A 23,484-nucleotide genomic window follows, 5' to 3' on the forward strand; every position below is an offset into this window, starting at 1 on the left:
ACCTCAGAATGACAACCACAGAGGGGACTTAGCTGCAGAAGGCACTTTTGTGAGAAGACCCTTGACTAACCCTTGGCTGCCTTTGACCATCTGAATTGCCTTGTGGAATCCTATCCTGTTCAAGTCCCGGGTTTGCTGTGTTTCTGTTTTCCTGCTAGGCTCGCTGCATTGTTTACAAGCAGCCTGTGGGGCTGGAGAGATGGCTCTGCTGTAAAGTGCTTGGTGTTGGAAGCTTGAGGACCTGATCCACAGCCTCAGGGTCCACTCACCAAGCTAGACACGCAGTGTGTACTCACAACCCAGCACTGGGGAGGTGAAACAGGGACTTTGAAAGCTTTTTGGCAAGCCAATTGAGCCAGTTATGAGCTCTAAGTTCAATGATAAACCCTGTGTCAAAAAACGTCGTAAGCTATAGAGGGAGATTAGCCTCAGCCTCAGCCTCAGCCTCAGCCTCAGCCTCAGCCTCAGCCTCAGCCTCAGCCTCAGCCTCAGCCTCAGCCTCAACCTCTGGCTTCCACACTCATGCACCCACACTGACATCCACACTCTCCATACACACGAACAAGTATTTGAATAACACTCTGACCATTGCTCGGCTGGTCCCTCCTGCATTCCCGTCTCACATCTTGTGCAGGTGTAGATAAAAGCCACGTGCAGGTGAGGAGATGGATTGGTGGGAACAAGAGAAAGGAAAGCCATCAAGCCAATGCCTGTTTTTAAATCAGTGTGCAAAGTCATGGGCTTCATTTCATTTCAGCTTTTTTGCTGACTTTCTTAAGACAGGCTCGCACTGTGTAGCCCTGACTGGCTTGTAACTCACTATGTAGCCCAGGCTGGCCTTGAACTAGCAGAGCTCCTTCTGCTTCTGCCTCTGTTTCCTGAGTGCTGGGACTAACATTGTGTGCCATCAAACCAAGCTTTTATGCATACTTTTTTTTCCAATAAAAACCTAGAATGAAATAGAACAAAACTCAGCATTCCTGGGGTCCAGAGCAAAACTTCTCAAACTGGAGGGTGTATGCGAGTCTGTAAACCTTATCCAAGTGCAGATTCTGGTGAGTCCAAATGAGGCAGGGCCTGGAAGTCTGTGAGTCTAAAAGGCTCCTGGGTGCTGTAGCTGCTGTAGGTTCGAGGTTTGCTTGAGCTCAAAGGCCTTGAACAATTCAGTCATTGTACCTTGGAGGTAGCTCCCAGCCATTTACTTTGGGGAGAATCCCCCGTTTTAAGGTTGAGAACCCTTGTCCAACAAAGGCCAGAGGTGCTGGAGTTTGAGAGGAGTTTCTCAGATGGAGCGTCACCATACAGCACAAAAGTGTCAGGGAGTGTGAGTAGGGTCACCTTTGTGTGGCATTGGCAGAAGGATCTCCAATGTTTCTTTGGAGGACCTATGGCAACTTGTCGTGGCCTCTTTGGAGATACTAGGTTGGACCACCCTGTAGCTTCAGAGAGTCTAGGGCTTCTGAGGTCGGCAAGACCTTGAGTAAGGACAGAATAAGTCACCAGGTCCTCACTGTGTCTTCCCCATAGCCCTGGTTCTTTCTTACAGGGCATCCTGAGAGGTGATTTTTAGGCTTTAAAGACCTCCCTGCACTGAGAGTTTAACTCCGTTGGTAGAATGCTTGCTGAGTGTGCTATATGAAGCCCAGAGTCCTTCCTCCATCACTGCATAAAACAGGCATAGTGTTGCATGCTTTTAATCCCAGGACCTGGGAGGAGGAAACAGAAGGATCAGAAATTTAAGGCCACCCTTGGCTTTGACTGGGTTTGAGGACAGCCTGGGCTACACGAGACCCTGCCACTCAAATAATGATTTCTCTTTTTGTCCCTCAAAATGACATACTGTTCTAGGTCAAATGGGTAGCAATGTTATTATCTGATAGAAGAGGAAATTACAGCTAAAACTGTCAGCAGAGAACTCTAAACTCTAACATAATGTGGTTCAAATAGGGGAAGGAAATAATGACAATAGGAAAAATTCAACCTATTTGGTCAGTTTGTAGTCATGAAATTTGGACCTAACTTCTTTAGTGTCACCCATAACTAGATTTTTCAAATAGTCTAGCACTTGGCTTGTAAACTGTCATTCAAAATTCTTGTTTTTATTATTATTATTGTTATTATTATTATTATTGTATGCAGGTGTATATACATGCTATATCATGCATGTGACAGTCAGAGGACAACTTTGTGGAGTCACTTCTCTCCTTCGCCCGTCACATGGGTTCTGATGATCAGATTTAGGCCCCAGGGCTTTCAGGGCAGATGCCTTTATCCTTAGAGCGATCCTATGAGCTCAAAACTCCCATCACTACCAGTTTCCAGAATAAACACAAGTGTCACAATATCTTTGACTTGCTAGCTGGGTCTAATGCTGTTTCTCTGGAAGCCATACATTAGTATTCCCTTTTCAACCATGTCCCTGGGCCCCATAAATCATTCTGATTTTGACTGCTCCATCACACCCTGACTTGGGATAAAAGGCTCCTATTCCAGGAATTATCATTGTATTTTTATTAATAAGGGACAGATTTATAGCAAGGAGCTTCTGAAAGATTTTCATGTAGAGTCCTCCTGGCTCCTACAATGTGACACTGGCTAGCCCATGTGATGCATGAAGAAAGCATACTCCCTCATCATCGGATGCAATGTGACACTGGCTAGCCAATGTGATGCATGAAAAAAGCATACTCCCTCCTTCTCTCAGCAGGTAGCTGGTCATCATCGAATGCTGTCCCTGGGACCACCAGAAGGAAAGGACAAGAGGTGCTTAGCAAGGATAGAGTGGTATGCTGTATATTGGGTCATGATCAAACCCCATAAGTGGGCAGATGAAGGAGAAAGCCATCTTGTTGTAAATGTCTCACGGTCACATGGTCATATAGCTCATCCGATCATCCCTTGTTTTTGAGATTTTTGTGCAGTTAAGTTTGTATAGCTGTAAATAGAAGTGTAGACACGCCTGTGTATTTCTTTCTTAATGACTCGTTGCACATACCCAATAATTAGAGGAACTTTTCCTAGTCATCATGTCAGGCAGCTGGCATCTGTGCAATCAGACTCTTGTTTTTGCCCTTCTGCATATTTGGGAGGCACCGGTTCCCTAGAATAGACTCTTAATGCTTTGGGAGATCCCACTGGCTTAAGTTAGGGGTTCTACCCTTTGATGACTCGTGGCCACACCTCTAGTCAGAGGTGGGTAAAATGGGAGCCACATCCAGGCAGTGTTACTGCATCATTGAAATAAGGTCAGTGCTATGAAGCACCTGATACAGAGCAATTGCTAGGGGACTGGTGTCCATCTGTCACATCAGAAAGTCACTCAAGTGTGTTTGCTTCTGGAGTTCTTCTGTATGGAATTTTGTGTAGGCATCTGCTCTGCCTTCTTTCTCGAGAAGCTTCCCAGTGGAGATGAGAGAGCCTTCCCTTAATGATCTCATCAAACCCTTCATCCGGAGCCTGACCTGGTCCCCTCTACGGGTATCTAGATAAAACCTGCTTTCTCTACCTGGACTGAGAGCTGGCATTAAGTAAACTCTAAGTGCTCTACAACCTACTATGTCTTCAGCATCTTTCATATCTCCTGTAGTGAAGCTTGTATTTGATGTAAAGATTCCCAATGAATAAGTCAGTTGCTTGGACCACGGAGGTGAGAAATACAACTTTCGATGTCATACCAGTCATTTCAAGATCTACTTGATTTTAAGAACATTTCAACACCCCAAACAGCAATAGGGATGCCTTTAGCATACAATAGATTGAACACCTTGCTGGGTTTCTTCCTCAGCTAATTTTCAGAAAAACCACAATAATAAGAGAGTCACCTGTGCAGGTTTGTTCAGAGCAGCTATGCTTTATGGCTGCATCAGCTTGACTCCAGAAAGGAAAGAAAGACAAAGCATCCCTTTTTGTGTTGCCTGAAAAGCTCTGTCATACTTAACCCCTGCCCTGCCTCCCTCCTCACTGTTCACCTTCTGGTATCTTCCTCCTCCTCCTCCTCCTCCTCCTCTTCCTCTTCCTCTTCCTCTTCCTCTTCCTCTTCCTCTTCCTCTTCCTCTTCCTCTTCTTCTTCTTCTTCTTCTTCTTCTTCTTCTTCTTCTTCTTCTTCTTCTTCTTCTTCTTCTTCTTCTCCTTCTCCTTCTTCTCCCATTTTTAAAAAATATTGTCAGAACTGTCTTTAAGACCCTTGGTCCCAGGGTATATGGATCTGGTTTGAAAGGGTGGTGGTGTTGGTGCACATTTGGGTGGAGGGTGGAGATCAGTGATGGGTTGATGTGGGGACTCATCTGATTTTTCACCTGCCTCCACATAATAGCAATTTCCTTTGTCTGCACGGGTGACTCAAGAGTGTTTTTCATAGGCTCTCCAAGTCCCCATTGAGATAAGGCAGCTAAGGAACTTAATGTCATGTCTCCTCATCAGAGACATGGAGCAGAGAGAGGAGCAACAGATGCCTTTTTTCTTGTTCCTGAATGATTCTAGACATTCTTGTTTATTAAACAGAGGGTTTGTGTCCCTCTGGGATGAATGTACAAAGATGTCGCCACAGTCCCCAACATTGAACATCCTCCTAATTTTAATCTAAAGGATCAAAAAGTGGTATTTTTATGTTTGTAGGTTTTGGGTGCAGTATTAAATGTTACCCCTTTGACTAAATGAGGAAGGGCCAATTTGTGGAGCACATTTCAAGCCAATTAGCTTGAGTATATTCCATCCACAGAGAACTTGATGAATGCAGATTTGAGTGGAGTTGAATTTAATCTTCCTTAAGTACATGCTGTAGTTGAAATTAAGTTAACAAGTGTTACATAGTAAAGTAACACTTCCAGAGACCCAGGGGAGAATGACTATAATTAGTGATTGTTGGTCCTTGACAATTGAAATCCTCTGGTATTCTCAAAGTACTCAGAAGTACTTAAAACAGTCTGTCTTCTCAAGAAAACATTTCCTCAGCGATCTGGCTGACACAGTTAATTAACAGAACAATAGCTACAGGACATTCTTAAACTGTTCTGGAGTAAGTGTCAGACCCAACTCAGCTGCTATTCCCAGCACTTGGCCATGTGAAATGCAGGTAAAAAGCTATCAAAGATCTGACTAGGAGTGAGACTGGGAGGGGGTGTTGGGGGGGTGCGTGGGGGGTGTCCTTAATATTTACTCTAAGCATTGTGCCCATCTTCTGTTCCAGATGACGCCATTTGTCCTGTGAAGCTGTGTTTCACTTGTTGTATCTCTAATGTTGTCATCTTTATCCTGAACAAGCCATCAGCTAGAGGTTTATGGCTTTTCAGGACCATTGTGCTTAACAACTGAGTGTGAGGGTCATGTTTGTGGATGTATGGACCTTCTGGGCTGAGCATATTAATTATCTAGATGAAAGGGGGTGCTTGCTTGTGTTTAGCACCTAAGAGGGTGTTCCATTACAAACAGCTTTGTTTGCAATACTTATTAGAATACACAGGAAGTGGGAATAAAGAGCAGAAAAAAAGACTTGGGGTGGAGTGCAGGATGTGTGAAAGCGTGCATGGCTCTGGGAACCTTCTAGAAATCTCATAGGCTGCGGTCAGGACTGTGGTCTGCGTGTGTCTTTGCTTCCAGAATTTCATGCTTGTCTCTTTGCTGGACATGAGTGGGGTTTGCTTGGATGGGACTGAGTAGCCCAGATCGCTTTGCCACTCAGCTGCCCAAATGCACTGAAGACTTGCCAGCCCCTTGAGGATATTCTGAGCGCCTCTGCAGCTGGGTTCTCTTTGTCAGCAGGATAGTAGCTTGGGGGCGGGGGTAGGGTGGGGGTATGGCGGTGTTGGGGGAAGGCTGCTGCATCTGGGAGCAGCCAGATTCTAATGATGTGACTATAACCATTGTGAAAGCTTTAATAGGAGACAGAAAGAGTGGGGAGGAGGGAGGGAGAGGATTAAAGGTGTATTTGAATTTGCCTTGTTTTTGCTGATTGTACTTCTTAAGGGAAGAAACTCAAAGAGGGAGGACCATGATGGGGTGTCCTGAACAGACCCCCCCAACATGAACATCCTTTGAGAATTTGAATGCAAACCCTGCATTTTCTGGCCTTTTTCTAGACCAACTTCCACATATACTCTGGAGCTGGGGCCCAGCAGCCTGGGTTTAACAAATCTTTTGGATGATTCTGTAGCAGAAGATGCCCTGATGTGCTACGAGTGTGTGTGTGTGTGTGTGTGTGTGTGTACAGTTTGTAACAGGACTGAGCGGATCCTCCCTTCAAGATCAGCCTGCCTCAACCTTTTAAATCTGGCCTTGAATGGCTGATAACCTCAGCAAATGTGATGGGAACAAGAGACTCATAACATGCGCATGCATCAAGACTTGCCCTCTTGTTGCTCTTGGGAATCCTGGATCATGGCCATTCGAGTGACCCAGATCCGTCTGCTGGATACTGATTTCACCTCCATCACTTGATGTCCATACAATACCAGACTTACGGCATGATGACTAGCGTTGTTTACTTTCTTCGTTGGGGTGGCGTGGTACAATGTTACCTTTCGCTGGCTGCTTCTCTTTGGAACACATTGCTGGGAAGAAGCTAGAAATGAGTGTTTCAGAGTCAGGACTTCCTAGGTTCAGAGTCTGCCTTACTCACTTCCCAGCTGGGATTTCTTAGCTTTCTGCTCTTCTCATCTGTTGAATGGGCAGCTGGAATCCTGACCTCTTAGACTGGTATGAGGGTCAATGGAGCAGATGAGTTGACAGTTCTTTGCATTATATCTGGCTGACAGTAGATACGCAACACTTCTATTTTATTTGTGCGTGCGTGTGTGTGTGTGTGTGTGTGTGTGTGTGTGTGTGTGCATATGAAGGTTGGAGGATAATTTGCGAGAGTCAGGTTTCCTTCCATCTACCACGTTGGACCTGGGGTTTGAACTCAGGTTGTCAGACTTGATGGCAAGCATCTTTACCCCTTGAGTCTCACTGGCCCATCAACAGTGTTCTTTACCATGTGGCTGTGGACAGGATCATGCTTTTTCATCACTTGATATACATTTGAGAATGCATGCTTTTTTGTGGGTTGGGGTTGGGTTCTGAAAATTCTATTGGCATCTGTTACTCATTCACATTTTATCTTGGGATAATGGATTTAATCAAGGAAATGGAGAGTAAAGTCAGCCTATAATGGGGTTGGGAGAAGAATTACAACAGAGAAAGGGAGACTTGCTCAATAGGCTGTATAGAAATGTCTCCTCCAGTTACCTGAAGTCAAAGAGAATAATGTTCATGTATTCCCTTCATCCCATAGAAGAGGAAGCTAGGCCCAGCAGGGAACATGCTGGTGGCTCCAAGTGTGTTTCCCAGATGTTTCTTCTCCAGCCTGACATACGCTACTCTCTGCTCCTTCCTCTCTTACAGAGCTGTCATCCTTCTATCAAGATTCAGGGCCAGCTGAATTGCAACATGTCCCTCTAACCTGCTAAAATTCACAAAGCTTATCACAAGGTCAAGAATGATGGCCGAGCCCGGAAACATGGCTGTGACTTGAAGAGAGGCTTGCCAATCAAATGTTGTTGTGCTGAACTGTCTGAAGATGATTGCTACTTAAGACTTTCTGGTAGGAAACTTACACACACACACACACACACACACACACACACACACACACCATAAAACACAAAATCAGAAACTATAACACACAAGCAAAAGACCAGTAAGATTAAAAAAAATGACCCAAACAAAGCAATTTGAGACACAAAGTTTACAAAAACAACTACTGAGTTAGTTTTTTGTTGGCCCTGGACATGGACCTTAAGTGTAATTAGTATACCCAGTGCAACTCCACTAGAGGATATTAATTTTTCCTTTGCAGGGAGTTGTCAGTTGGGGATAGTTTGTTGGTAATGGATGAGAGATCATGTCCACTTTTCCCTCTTAGCACTGGGACCCCATCTGGCCTGAACCTGTGCAGGCCCTGTGTGTTGCTGCCACAGTCTTTGTCAATTCATGTGTACATCAGTCCTGCTGTGCTTGGAAGACACTGTTTCTCTGATTTCTCCCATCCTCTCTGGCTCTTACAATGTTCCTGCCTCCTCTTCCACATAGCTCCCAAAGCACTACAGGGAAGGGTTTGATGAAAACATCCCACTTAGGACTGAGTGTTTCAAAGTCTCTCACTCTTTGCACATTCTCTAGCTGTAGGTCTCTGTACTAGTTATCATCTACTGCCGGAGGAAGCTTCCCTGATGATGGATAAGTGAGACACTGCTCTACAAGTATAGCAGAATGTCATTAGGAGTCATTTTATTGCTAAATTCTTTTAGCCAAACCGTAGTTTTTGGTTTTCCCATTGGTCCATGGCTATGCAGTCTCGGGTTGTTTTTTTGTTTGTTTGTTTGTTTGTTTTTTGAGAATCTAGAACTCACTTTATAGACCAGACTGGCCTCGAACTCAGAAATCTGCCTGCCTCTGCCTCCCAAGTGCTGGGATTAAAGGCATGTGCCACCACCACCCGGCCAGTCTCAGCTTCTTATCCATTTGAGCAGTGTCAGGCATGGGTTCCATCTCATGTGAGCGGGCCTTCAGTCTGATCAGAGAGCAGTTGGTTACCCCCACACCATTTGTGCCAGTATTGTACCAGCACATCACATGGACAAGCCATATTGTAGATTGCAGAGTTTGTAGCTGGGTTGGTCTTTGTCTTTTTTCTCTAATAGTGAGCAGCGTGCCTGCACACTAGTCAGTAGGGCTGAAGGCTCTAGCTAAGTACCAGTTTGTCTTCTCTGTATCCAATGGGATATGTAAGTGTTGTCTGCAGCAACAGGGCTTTATCATTAGTTTGTGGAGAGCGATAGCTTTGGCAAGAATCTGAGTTATTTGGGGTTTTCCTCTGGCCAACAACAATAGAAGCAACTTATTCCTCGCACTGGATATTTCACTTGATGGTGAAAGATGCCCAGCAAGGGCATTGTCTCCCCCATTATTTGATTTCTGTACAACCCTTCAAATGGCCCTTAGTGTCAGCTCTCTGCCCCTGCATTCCCTTCCTTACTCTTTCTTTACTCCTCCTCCCCATTTAGTCCTTCCATTCCTGTCTCCCCGTTTCATTTTAACTATAGATTTATTTCCCCTTCCTTGAGAGAACCTTCCCTCCCTCCTAGTTCCATACTCTATACACAACCTCTATGGTTATACAGATTATAACCTGCTTCTTTAGCTTAACAGCTAACATACACATATAAGATAATATCTTTCTGGGTCTAGGTTCCCTCACTGCGGATGATTTTTTTTCACTCTAGAGCCATTTATTCATCTGTGAATTTACTAATGCTTTAAAAACAGGTGACTAATGTTCCATTGTGTAAATGGACCACATTTTCATTATCCATTCAGCTGTTGATGGACATCTAGGCTGTTTCTAACCAGCTCAGAAATATTAATCCAGAATTGCTCCTGTCAAAAGGAAATATTGGGACAAAGAGTGAGCCAGAGACTGAAGAAAGTGGATCCAGAGACTGCCCCACCTAGGGGTCCATCCCACATGCAGACACCAAACCCAGACACTATTGTTGATGTCAAGAAGTGCTTGCTGACAGGAGCCTGGTATAGTTGTCCCCTGAGAGGCTGTGACAGAGCATGACCAATACAGATGCGAATGCACATAGCCAAACATTGTACTAAGCATGGGGACCCCAATGGAAGAGTTAGAGGAAGGACTGAAGGATCTGAAGGGGTTTGCAACTTCATAGGAAGAACAACAATATCAACCAACCAGGCCACCAAAGCTCCAGGGACTAAACCACCAACCAAAAAGTACACATGAGAGGACCAATGGCTCTAGCTGCATATGTAGCAGAGGATGGCCTTATCTAGCATCAATGAAAGGGGAGCCCATTGGTCCTGTGGAGGCTCGATGACCCAGCGCTGAGGTGGGTAGGTGGAAAACCCTCATAGAAGCAGGGGGAACAGGGGAGGTGGTAGGGGGTTTAACTGGGAAGGGGAATAACTTTTGAAATGTAAATAAATAAAATAGTCAATAAAAATTTCATCACTAAAAATAACTAACTAATTAAATAAGGCAAACAAGCAGCAATGGATATGGTTGAGCAAGTGTCTCTACAGTTGGATGTAGGTCCTTTGGGTAGATGCCCAAGAGTAGTATGGCTGGATCTTGAGCCAGATCTCTCCCCAGCTTCCTGAGAACTGTTTTCCATAGTGCCTGTACAAGACTCCCCACCTCCCTTACTCAACATTCTCAGCAGCATGAGGTGTCATTTGCCTTATTGACTGTGGCCATTCTGTCTGGTATAAGATGAAATCTCAAAGAAAAATACAAACTTATAATTCAGAGTGGTACACGATGTCAGGATGGCGGCAGATAGAGGAGGCTAGTCTCATCAATAGTACTTTGTGTATATGTAGATTTTTTTATAAACTAAGAGTTTTCTCTCTGAGCATCCAATTCAAAATGGGAGCCTGAGGATGTTGCTCAGGTGGAGGAGTGGATTAATAAACACAGAGTCCTGGGTTTTAATCCAGTGCCACATAAAACCAGATGTGACATACACCTTGAACTTGCTATGTAGCAAGTCCCCAACTAGCCTAAGCTACATGATATCCTATCTGGATTATATGATATCCCGCTTTAAACAACAATAGTAACAACAACAACAACAACAACAACAACAACAACAACATATAGATGAACCTTGAAATTTAGGAATTTCTCTGGTCTTCACTAGTCTCAGATTCAGCAGTCCTAAGACCCTGAAAAATTTCAGGCTGACCTGTCAGATACATCTTGTGCCTGAGCCAAAACAGGGTGCACCAGGTAGATCTTCAGAACCCCAGCACTTATGAACAATCGAATCTGGTACCGGGACTTACTGTTTCAGACGTATTCTGTACAACTATATGCAGTAGGCTTCCAAGGTCCCTGAGCCCCACCTGCTCCATGGTCAACCTGTTTCCAGATCTAGGCTTTCTACTTTCTCTGTTGGTGAGGACCTCAACAAGGAGGCTACATCTTGTTTGTCCCATGTTTGAATATGGATTCAAGTTTTCTTGCCCTCTATCACATGGAAGCTGGATTTTTCTTCCAAAGAAAATGGGCTTCTTGGACAGAAGGGCTTTGTTTCCTGAGTGCAGAATTCCAAATAGACCTAGGCTACACTTTTACATCACCCTAGACATACAGTAGAATTAGTGAGGGAAAGTATTTACAAAGGCCAGGTCTCATTTAGACCAAGCTGTTGGGAGAATTTTTTGAAATCTCCTCTGTTGATATAACATACTGCTATAACTGACAGCCTTAGATCAATGGCAAACACTCCCATACCTGGAAGCTATTTAGATAAGATAAAAATGTTTACAGGCAGGCTTTAGAGACAATTTAAAATCAAAATACAGTTTTGATTCACACAGGATCACACATTCACTGGTCCTTACCTTGCATGTGTCTAGCTGTGCACTACACAGAGGCAATAAAGGGGAGGAGTTAACATTCTAGTAGCTTCATGTCCACTGGTGGAGACTTAAAAATGAGCCAGATGTAGCATTTGAAGCTATCATTAGTGCCATAGACAATGAAAGAAGATGCCGAGAGAACATTACTATTCCAAGAATTGAGCAAAGATGGGATGGCAGGGCAGGGAATTCTCCAAGGAATACCTGTACATGGAAACTGGAGAGATGGCTAGACATTCCCAGGAGGCTAACTAGATGGCTCTAGAAGGAGCGAGTGAACAATCTGCAAACACTGGAGACAAGGAAGGCTTGTAGTCATTAAAGGCCCTGCAAAAAACCCATTCTATTTGAATCAGGAACCAAATGGGAGAGTATCTGGTGATGAGACCCAAGAGGTCATTATCCAAGCCATTTGTGACCCAGCTCTGAGCTGCAGAAGAACTTCAGGGGAATGACAGGGGCAGAGCTGTAGTCCAGCGACCTCACTCTCTGTTGGATCAGGGAGAATTGGAATCACAGAGGAATGAATAGAACAGACAGCTAATTGGAGGCAGCTGGACTATCCCCGGTGAGAGGGCGCTGTTGTATGTTAGGGTGGGGAGGAGTTTGAGGAAGAGGTAGGAGTAAAATGTAGGGGGAAAAAAAAACCCAAAATGTAACTCCTTCCCTGGGTGTTTTGTTCCCAATTCTAAGAAGGTGCACAGTGTCCACACTTTGGTCTTCATTCTTCTTGAGTTTCATGCGTTTATCAAATTGTATCTTATATCTTGGGTAAGCAGGGTAGAACTAGTTGAGCTGTACCAACTTGGAAAGTCCCATCCCTGCCATGGGTGATTGTCTAAGTTACTGTTCTCTCTCTGTGAAAAGACACCATAACTAACACAACTCCTATAAAGGAAAGGGTTTAATTGAGGGCTTGCTTACAGTTTTGTAGGGGTGGAGGTGAGGATGGGGGTGGGTTTGGGGAGGGGGTGGAGGAGCAGACAGGCATGGCATTATAGCAGTATCTTAGAGCTTTACATTCTGATCCACAGGCAGTAGACACAGAGAGACAGAGACAGAGACATTGGGTCTAGGGTGGGCATTTGAAATCCCAAAACTCATCCCCCAGTGACATACCTCTGTAGATGAAAATTATCCACATGATGTTTGTATTAATAAGTGCTGGATACTAGTAAGGTGGCAATTACTCCTTAACCAGATCTGCCCTAAATAACCACACCCAGAGACCTTTCAATATTTCAAAGCCTTAGACCTTAGCTGGGCAGACTCCTAAGCAGCTCATCTAAGTTAACGTAACTGCCTAGGCCCATCCAGACACATGGCTAAGCTATACCTCCCAGGCCTGTGATCAGGCCTGTCTCCTCTCATGGCTCCTGGTGAAAAACCTTTCTCCTTTTCCTCCCCAGAGTTCCTTTCTCTCTCCCACTTTCCACTTCCCTCCCAGATAATTGGCCGTCAGATTTGTTATTAAAGCTAATCAAAGAATGCCTTAGGTAGGTGAAGAAGGACAGAGACACAATTCATACAGCGTACCTCAACATCCCCCGCCTTTAGTCCAATAAAGGCTCTTTCTCTTACACACCTCCTCAAACAAGGTCACACCTACTCTAAAAAAGCCACACGTCCTCAACCTTCTCAAGCAGTTTCACTAACTGGGGACCAAGCATTCAAACATATGACCTGATAGGAGCCATTCTCATTTAAACCCTCACAGGGATTTAGGGCAAGTTATTTGTAGTTTCTACCAGTATTGTTGCAGGTTTTGATGGCTCAGACCCAAAGATCTATACCTTGTAGACAGTAGAGGCTCAGAACTTGCCATGCCCATCCAAAAAAAGACTTACCTCTCTGTAAGGTGATAAGGTGATTAGAGTGAGTAGAGTGCTCTCTCTCTCTCTCTCTCTCTCTCTCTCTCTCTCTCTCTCTCTCTCTAAACTGGAAAGTAGAATGCAGATTTATCTGGAGTCTGAACAGTCTTGAACTTGCCCTTGAGCTCAAGCTGCCTGTATCCCAGGTGGCTTGGGAGCTGACTCCCTGAGTCAGTCTTGGCTTTGACATTGGTCTTCTCCACTTTGATTCTTTCTTCTAGGCTGCTGAGGGAGAGCTGCATAGAGTCTAATGATGTCATTATTGTTGTAAAGGACCAGAGTCCTTTACCACTGAGTTCTCTGGAGCTGAGTACCCATGAGTGGCTTTCAACCATTCATTCTTTTTCAAAGATAACAAAGGACAGGATTTTGCAGCCACTTGCAGCTTCTGACAGAATACGGAAGAACCGGTGATCCTGAACACCTTGCAATCTCACATGATGGAAATGTCTCCTGGAAAATGCCTCTTCTATCTTTATGTTTTATTAGCCTGAGGAATTCACTGCCATCCTCTCCCCAGTTCCAACCTCAGAAATACTCTCAGGCATCAGAAAAGGGAGTTCCTGGGGGTCTCTTTTCTAGACTTTGCCATTTTGTCTTTATTCAAGACAGTTTCTTTTCAATATTCATGTAAGTGACACACATGTAAAGACTGTAAGAGCTGACTTTTCAAGACAGATCTGTCTGGCCCAGGCACTGGTTTGATGCCATAAGACAGAAGAATGAGGATTAAGAAATAGTATATCCTGATGTTACTGTTTTCATATGGGAAATGGTAGCAAACAAAGGGGAGCTATGTGAGGCAAGATCCCCCAGCTGATGTGTGACAGATCCAAGTTAGATCCTCTGTAATCCATTATCTTCTCCATTCTCTGTTTTGTACTTTACTGTTGGCTGTAATCTTTCTATGTGCTAACTGCTGCCATCATTTGTAATGTGGGCTAAGTGTCTCTTCTCCCAAATGCTTAGGGCCAGGCATGCTTCTCATTTCAATTCCTTTTCAGATTCTGAATATTTACATTTGCATAATAAGATACTTTGCGATTGTGACACAGAGCTAAGCATCAGGTTGAATCACTGGTCATGAATACCTTGTACCTGTAGCTTAACATAATAAATTATTTCTTAGTGTGACTGTATTTGGACTGTGTGACCTGCCATGTAAGGTTGATTGCAGCACTTTCCACCAGTGATATTATGTTTGCAATCAAAACATTTTGGAGTTTGGGATATTTTGCATTACATGTTTTTTTGGATTAGGGAGATTCAACTCATATGTTAGCATCCCTATATACAATAGATGCCTCAAATTGTAGCTCATACCGAACCTTGCATAGACACACTGGTACTTCTGCAGCTGATCTGATAAATGAGATGACTGAGCCTCTGATGGGTGAGTAGCAGATACTGCCAGGATATGCTGGAAAATGGGCTCATTCGCATTCCAGATGAGACACAGCTGGATGTCGTGAGATCTCACCCTGGCACTCAGAATGGCATGCAATTTAAAACCTATAAATTATTAATTTCTGGAATTTTCCACTTAATGTATTCAGACCACAGTTGACTGAGCATAGCTAAAACTGTGGGAAATCAAACTGTAAGAGGGGGTTATTGAGACTGTTTGCCATTGGCCAGAGCCCAGCTCAGAAAGACTTGCAGCCTGACCCCGAATGCACTGGTAGGAGCCAATACTGCAGAGCAGACCACAGGGCCAGCCTGTGTTCTGTGCAGGCACATGTGTGAATTCAACTGGTCCCCATGACTACATGTGACAGGCATTTCTGTTATCCTATGTTATAGAATCCAGCCCCAAGAACCTAAAGAAAAGAAGTTAACCTGTATCACACATCATCTCAGAATGATGGGATCAGGACTTAGACCCACTGGTGATATCACTGACCCCTTGAAGGTGCTGACTCAGGAGAGCCACTAGTCTAGAACCCCATCTGTTTTGAAGCAGAATTTGGCATCTTAAGAATGGCATAGTACATCTGGATTTTGGAAAAGCTGACCCTCAGCACAAAGCAATTAAGACACTTGCTTGAATTTCCGATCAGTTCAGCCAAGCATAGGTGCAGCCTGCCCTGTACAGTAATCTTTTCTGTGGATGGAGAGTCTACCATCCTTCCCTTGCATTCCCCGAAGCACACTGTGCCATGCGATCCTGCCCTGCCCAGTAATTTAGAAGAATAGCAGTAATGAGACAACCGAAGGCAGCCAGATCCTCAGGGAGAGTCCTTGGGAGGCAAACTATAATTATCTCAATTAGCCTCTGAGGGGAACGTCCTCTTACAACCCGTGTTCTGCCACAGAACAGAGTGTTAATGTCTCTTTCTGCTAAAGGCTGTGGCTTGCAGCATAGAGCCTCCTGGCTAGCTTCTCATCTCTAGAACTTACTTAGCGAGTTCTATGTATCTCAGAGTGGTGGGGATGATATAGAAGGCTTCTAGAAACTTCTGGGAGTTTCCATGTTGGAGAAAAAATGTTTAGACTTCCTGCCAAGTTACAGCCCCATTAAGAAGCAAATAGTCTTTGCATATTCTTATGCCCTCAATTAACAGTTAATTGCCCAAGTTGCGGCAAATTTCTATCGATGTTTCTAGAGGGAGTTCTTATTATTCCCAGGGTTTGATGGGAACCTTGATGTTGGGGATGGGTGGGTAGGCTCAGCGGGAGGAGCTTTTCCACTCACAGGTCTCCTATAGGGCTCATTTCAAATCGACACACAGCAAATTGCAAACCCCAAAAGCATGGGCTGAATTTAGGCTTTGTGGTGAAACAAATACGTGTTTAACTCTAGGCTTGGCTCTTGTTGATTGTGTTGTTCGGCGTCAATTACCTAACGATGGCCAAATCCACATGGCCCAAAGGACTTGCCAATGCTCTGTTGAAAGACCTCACCACAGGTTAGCTGGCTTCTTCCTGAACTAGCTTGCCCCTTAGGGTGACCACAGGTCCCAGGTGTAGGTTTTGCTCAAGAGTGAGCAATGCTGTAAAGTGTGTGTGTGTGTGTGTGTAACAACAATTAATGAAAAAAGAGACCATGAATTTGAAAGAGAGAACAGAGGAGAATAAGGGAGAGTTTTGAATGAAAGGGAAGAAGTGATGTAATTATATCATAATCTCAAAATAAAAAAAGTGAAAAAAACAAAACCAGAAACATAGCAAGCAGGACAGATTTTGTCCCAATTACTGTTTACGAAGAAGAGAGTCTCTAGTTTGAATTGCATTAGACTCTAACTAAAGTAGGTGACTGTGGATTATAAAGGGAGAAAATGGAGGAACAAAAGACTACTAAGAGGTTGGAAAGGAGAAATGAAAAGGAGACTAAGTGCATGTACATAGTCCCCCATATTCAGGAGGAGGAGGAAGGGGAGGAGGAGGAGGAGGAGGAGGAAGAGGAGGCAAGAGAATCGAAGAGTCCAAGGCCAGGCTAGGTTAACCTATCTCATGCTGGGGAAAGAGAGAGGATAGGTCAGAGGGTGGAGAGGAGAGGTGATATACATCCATGCATGTCTTATATACATAAACACACCCTGCTCAGCCTGTATAACATTATGTGTATGTCTGTGCTTTCAGGGCTGACCATTCGGTATTGGATAACCAGGTGGTGTGCTCTTCCCTGAGTAAGACTATTTCTCCCACTCTCGGCATCCCTCAGTGGCCTGTAGTTCTTTGTGTAGGGTTGGAGCCTCATAGGCACTTCCTCCTCTACTTTAGCATGTCTATTGCTATTGTCCTTGTAGAGTTTATGTGTAGGCAGTTGTATTGGTGACATCTTATGGGTGTAATTTTTGACATTCCTGGGAGACACAATCTCACAGCAGACTCCCTCTGGTTCTTAAAAATCCTTCCACCACACCCCCCTTCTGAAATGTCCCCTGAGTTTTAGGTGCAGGAGTGTTTTGTAGTTGTTTCCTCTGGGACTAGGCTCCACAACTCTACTTTTGATTGGTTGTGTCTTCCTGTAATGGTCTTCATCTGATGCAAAGATAATTTTCATTGTTGAGAGATAAGAATTACTAATGGGTATAATGTCCTACTTTTAACACATGCTAAACACTTCCACATTGTCAAAGGCTTGGCTCCCTGACCTATAAAACAGGGATAAGTGTTTTTTGCTTAGCTATATATCATTCTGTGATTATGACTGTAATCATTGCAACATTGTGTGCCACCCAAAAATTCTGGTCTTGCACCATACAAGCCATACTTTTTGAAACGTGCAAATATTGGTGGTATATTGAGTGAAAAAGCAAACAAATAAAACATTCCAAAATTTCAAATATAAAACCAACAGGAGACAGCTCTCCCAATTACCACTGATGGCAGAGGGACAAGAGTATCTTCAAAGAGTGAGCCACTTGTGCAAGGCAGAACTGAGATTGGGCCCATGAGGAGCTTTGAATTCACATATAGGACATTAGGAGAGTTGGAATTACATAGTTTTTCTTACTGGAGTAGAATACTTACCATGATGGAGGTCGCTGTAATATAGAGGGTGGTAAGACTGCTAGGCAGGGCCCTAAGAGCAGTGCCAAACACAAAGCAGGGGCAAGATGTCTGGTTTAGTTATTATGGATAGAGCCAGAATAGAAGGCAGAGTGGGAGAGCTAGGCTAGAGGACAAAGTGAGAGAAATCCTAACATCTAGGCTAGGGTATTCAAGAAAACCCTCCAGACAACATGGGGAAAAATGGCAATTCCCATACAATGGGAAAAGACCTGATGGGACAATATTTAGAAGACTCTCACTACCTCAAGTAATAAACATATGAAGGTGTAGCAGTGAATCAGTTAAATTACTTTGGCTCCTGGTGGATCGTGGGCACACTGCACCCACCCAAGAGTTCTCTGGATTCACAAATGAAACACACACACATGCCAGCTAATTTTGATATGACTTGACTAGCTCAATGGTTGGGCACTTCTAAACCTCCCCATGGCTAGCTAACACTCCACTGCAGTAATCCTGAGTTAACATCTTTTAAAATCGATTTTTCATCTCTACTACCCCAGACCTAACTGCGGAAGTGATCCTTAGGGCCATTTTCCTGGATTCTTCCATGCTGGTGGGCCTTTAAGTTTCATCTTTCTGCTTCCCCATCATGGTAATTCTCTGTGTGTCCCCCAGTCCCTTGCCCATACAATCTAAAAGTCTTGCTTCTGTCTTCTTGTCCAACCATTGGCTCTATGGCAATTCTTTATTACCAATCGAAGCAAGTTGGGTGCAGAGACCCTTAGGTCTGGAAGCATGGCTTTGGGAGTTGAATTAGGACAAAGCGTTAGAACCAATTCCCAACATGAAAAGGTGCCAACAGTAACCAGATTAAGTTTAGAAAATGAAATATCCCTTCTTATGTACTGTATCAATCTTTATATCCATTAGAAAGGCATGCAGCATTAAATAAAATCAGGGTGATCCAGGACTATTATGCTCTGAACACAGGCAATTCCTTAACTACGATGAGGTTGTTTTTGCCCGGTGAACTCATGCTAAATTCAAAATATAGTGTGTTGGAAATACCTTTAATCCCTTGACCTACATAACCACTGTGGCTTAGCCTAGCCACCCTAAGTGTTCTCAGAACCTCTCATTAGTGTACTGTTAGATAAAATCACCTAGCACAAAGCCCATTTTATAATAAAATGTCCAACGTCTTCATTTGATTTAATACGTTTTACACTAAAAGTAAAAATCAGAATGGCTATATCTACAATGCTAAACTCTCATAAATTAGAGTCTAAGGCAAAAATTGTTTATACAAACATATAGGGATTTTCTACTTTAATTTAGTTGCTGTGATAAAATCCATCGTCAAAAAGCAAGTTAGGCGAGTCATGGATTTAATCAGTTTACAATTCCAGGTTACAATCCATTATTGTGAGGAGGTCTAGGCCAGAACTTAAAACATCACATCTACAGTCCAGAGCAGAGAGAGAATAAATGGATCCTTTCTTGCTTGCTCGCTCAGTTACCTTTTTCTACTTAAAAAATTGTCCAGAGTACAGCCTTGAATGGGGAATGGTGTCACCCATAATGGGCCGTGGATCAATTAACAGTTAAGACAGCCTCCCACAGACATGTCCATAGGCCAGAGGTTTTCCTCTGTGGAGCTAAGCAGCGCAAGGAGAAACCAGCGTACATCTGGACATCTAGACAAAGAATTTCGTGGTCACCATGATGGATGCTAGTGAGGAGCCAGGCCAGATCATCAAAGGCAATGTATCTAGGTCTTAGGGACAGAGTGAAAACTCTCAGAAGCAAAGCAACTCATATTTGTATACACTAACAATACGCTAAAACAAACGAATAAATACCGGAGCAAGCAGAATAAGATGGTCATTCAGAACAAAGAGGAGAGGGAAGAGAATTGGTGAATGAAGTTAAAAGAGAATAAATAGAAGAGAAGAGTGGAAAATAGCATGGTTACATTTTTGTGAAGTGAGAATGTAAGGATTTCCTGTCTCTCAGCATTTTAGGTTAAAATACATGTATGAGAAAAGGTCACTGGCCCGAGTTGAGGGAGCACCTCAGAGTCAAGGGAGCATCTCAGAGTCAAGGGAACATCTCAGAACCAAGGGAGTATCTCAGAGTCGAGGGAGTACCCTTTGTCTGCTTGTGTACACAGTTGTTTTCTTGAGGTCTGGCAGGATGCCACATATGCCCACATATTTTTAATAAGTGAACTTTATTAATAATCTCATACAGTGCCAATGATGTTTTCAGAGCTCATTCCATGGTGTTGGCTGGGTAGGATGCTCTACCAACTACGGAAATGAGTTAGCAGGAGTATTTTTAGAAAATGAGGAAAACTGAGGCTCAGACAGCCGAAGTGTCTGGGAAGCTACAGCCCAGTGACTCAGACCTGGAAGTCCCGGTCCTATCCAAGGTCTCTGGTCCCTGGTTCCAGGGAGCACAGCTACAAGTGAGATGTGAGCACTCCTCCGAGAGATGAAATGTCACTGGCATTATGTCCCACGCACTTTTCTGTCTTCGCTGCTTTTGTTTTTGTTGTTAGGGCAATGTTATTTGTGTGAAATCCTAAGTCAGTGGTTAACTGACAACATGCTGTAATGGTTTTAACATAATCATTAGCAACTATTTTTCTGTATATATGTCCTTATGTATTTTTATTTTAAAAATAACTTCTGCTCCAGGGAAACTCCTTTGTTCTATCACCTACCAGGAATCACCCATGAAGAGTTTTCAGAAGATTCTTCTAGATTGTTTTTTTCCCCCTAAGAAACTGAAAGTTGAATTTCTTTCTGTAGTAAGGAGAAGAGAAGGTGATCACAACTGGGCTCGAATCCTGGTGATGGAAATTCTGGAAGATGGGTCCAGTTTAGCCAACTCAGAGCATGTGTCTCTTGTGGGTGGATAAGAGGATCAGAAATAGCTGACTCTACAAAGTAGTGTTCCGTGTTTAGACACAGCTGGACTCTCCAAGCCGGAAGTTGAAGTCCCTGGAGGGAGAGTGCTCTCAATACTGGAGACATATGTGAAGTCTGAACAGTTGGGCAGCCTCTAAGTTTGCTTGAGAATTTTAGTCATAAGTTTGGCATAGACTCATCAAAGAGAGATTCCTGGTTCTTCTCGCTGGTTACTGGGGGTACTTCTCTTGTGGGACTGGCAAGGTGAAGTGACTTTCTGGTGGTGGGACAGTAGATTTGATCAGGTTGTCTGGTGTTGAAAGTAACAGAAACAGAATAAACTACCTGTTCATAGTTGCCAGATAAATATTCTGAACATCACCTGTTCCTGGTATTTTGATTTTTTTTTTTTTTTGTTGGCTGCAGAGAGTAATGTGCGGGTCACCATGGTAACAGAAGATACAGTCTGATTCAAATACCTCTCTCCAGTTCCAGTCCATAGATACCCCCAATCCTTTTTCCTTTGGGGTCCTCCTGTCACCACATATTCCTACCTCTTAAACAATCTCTCTTTTGGAAAATTCATCTCAGTGGTTGGCGTATTACTCAGCAGGTATGATGGGTGTGGCTCAGCAACATTTGAGTGATTTGATGATTGGTGACTATGATGAACAATCCTGGCTATCTACTTGACTGGATCTGGATTCAATTAAGGAGAACATCCAGACATGGGAAGACATACCAAAAAATGGGAGCAGAACCTTCTAGTGCTAGCCCAGATATCAGCAGATCCAAGGGGGAAAGCTTTGGCTTTTTGCCTGCTTGCTTTTATGGCTGGTTGGCAATTCCATCTACTCTGTTTGCAGGGTCATATACCTATTGCCTTTGCTGCTGCCATTCTTCATTAGCATCAGAATCCAGATCCCTTGGCTTTCCAACATGAACTGAAGACCCATGGCTCTCCAGGAGTCATCCAGATCTTTGGTGCCAGATTTGGACTGCGGAGGCACCCAGCTTTGTGGACTGATAATCTACTGGTTCTTCACTCTTCCAGTGAAAAGACAGCCATCACTGCTTCATATCTTGCATGAAAATGTCCGTTCGTGGCACAGTGTCAGGTGCAATGAGTAACTACAATGAAAATGTTAAGAGAACATGACTTAGAATTTCAACGTGGTAGCCATGGAACATCAAACCCTAAATACGGGGTTCTACTCGACTGTATTTTCATATGTCTATGAGACTCTGCTTCATCATGGCCCAGAGACATGTGACCTTTGGCCTCATCCTTCCAACCTCATTTCCTCATCAGCTGGTGAGCACAAAAAGCCAGGCTTCCAAGATGGCGGCATAGATACAAGGAAGAAACAGGGATAGAGAGAGTTGATGGCCTTATTTCCATTCCTGATGTTATTTATGTTTTGTACTTTTTCCATTCTGATTGCAGCCAGTGTCCCTGCTCCTCCCAGTCTATCCCAGTGATAATATCTGCACCTCTTCAGGTGACCATGAACACAGCCCTAGGGAACAACAGGGCCTTGGGCTCAGTGACTTCAGTAGCCAACACCAGAAACTATTCCCACAGCTCCAAACATGGAACTTCAAACTCGGCCTTTCAGGGCAGAAGGCTGTTCCCACGTTTCCTGTGACAGATGTGACCCTAGCTTTGATCCCTCTTTCCAAAAAAAAAAAAAAAAAAAAAAAAAAAAAAAAATTCCATGCTCCTTTCTTCAAGTCCTTTGTTCCCAGAGTAGCTCTGTGAGGAATCTGAAGAAAGGCTGTGGGAAGCGATTTGGATTTAATCCCTGGTGGGGGAAGCAGCTGCCCCTCCAGCTGGGCCCAGGTGGTGAGACCCAAGCTGTGGTGGGTCAGGCTGGGCTCCCTAAAGCCGGGCTCTGTGGGCCGCCATCATTGCACGAGGCCTGCAGAGCAACTGAAACCTGTAGTCTCTCAACTCCCCAGGAGAAGGGGAGCAGGCTGGGTGTTCTACCTCCTTTCTCAGGATGTTTGGCTTTTTCATAATGCCGGCCAGCTGGCTGGTACAGGGGAGAGAGGCCTGAGACTTCACACAGCACCACTTGGGTCCTCCCCTACAGGGCTACTCCTCTCCCCAGTTAGGTGCTCTGGGTTGCAGTGGTGGCTCCCCGAGGCCCCCCTGCCCTCCACAGTTTGCATGTATCACTGAGAACCTCATTGCTGTGTGTGTAACAAGCTTCTGTGTGGTGACTGTTCAGGTTGCTGGTGGTCATACCTTGCATAGAGCCAAGTTTGGAAAGTTCCACAGCCATTCCTGACTGAATGGCATTGAGAAACCACTTAGCCCTCTGAACTGTTTCCTCACATAGAGGAGCCAAGGGAGTCACAAGGAAAAGGTGACATGGGACGTTGTACCAGCAGGTAGTTTATCCAGGTTATCCCTTGCTTTCAACACAGGGCAACTTTGAGCAAATCTATTGTTCCATATCCAGAAGCCAGTGCATATAGTCAGCTAGCTCCACAGGGGAAGTCTTTCAGGGGACCCAATTCTACACCAACCAGGAAAGAGAGAAAGAGAGAGAGAGAGAGAGAGAGAGAGAGAGAGAGAGAGAGAGAGAGAGAGAGAGAGAGACACAGAGAGAGAGAGAGAGACACAGAGAGAGAGACAGAGAGAGAGAGAGAAAAAGAAAGAAAGAAAGAAAGAAAGAAAGAAAGAAAGAAAGAAAGAAAGAAAGAAAGAAAGAAAGAAAGAAAGAAAGACAGGCAGAAAGGAATAAAGGGAGGGAGGGAGAGAGGGAGGGAGGGAGGAGGAAAATTAGTTTAAATGTTTAACACAC

General features: G+C 44.1%; 1 long non-coding RNA gene across 1 annotated transcript in view; it reads left to right on the top strand.

Moving 5' to 3' along the window:
- Nucleotides 1–7,394: 7,394 nt before the first annotated feature.
- Nucleotides 7,395–23,484, top strand: part of LOC115031542 (uncharacterized) — a 123,460-nt gene continuing 107,370 nt past the window's right edge. The window contains exon 1 of the long non-coding RNA XR_003837200.2: nucleotides 7,395–7,576. This is a non-coding gene — a long non-coding RNA (uncharacterized LOC115031542). The remainder of the gene's footprint in view (nucleotides 7,577–23,484) is intronic.

Source organism: Mus caroli, unplaced genomic scaffold (assembly GCF_978045245.1).
Source record: "Mus caroli unplaced genomic scaffold, Mus_caroli_1 scaffold_8, whole genome shotgun sequence".
Classification (NCBI taxonomy): Eukaryota; Metazoa; Chordata; class Mammalia; order Rodentia; family Muridae; genus Mus; species Mus caroli.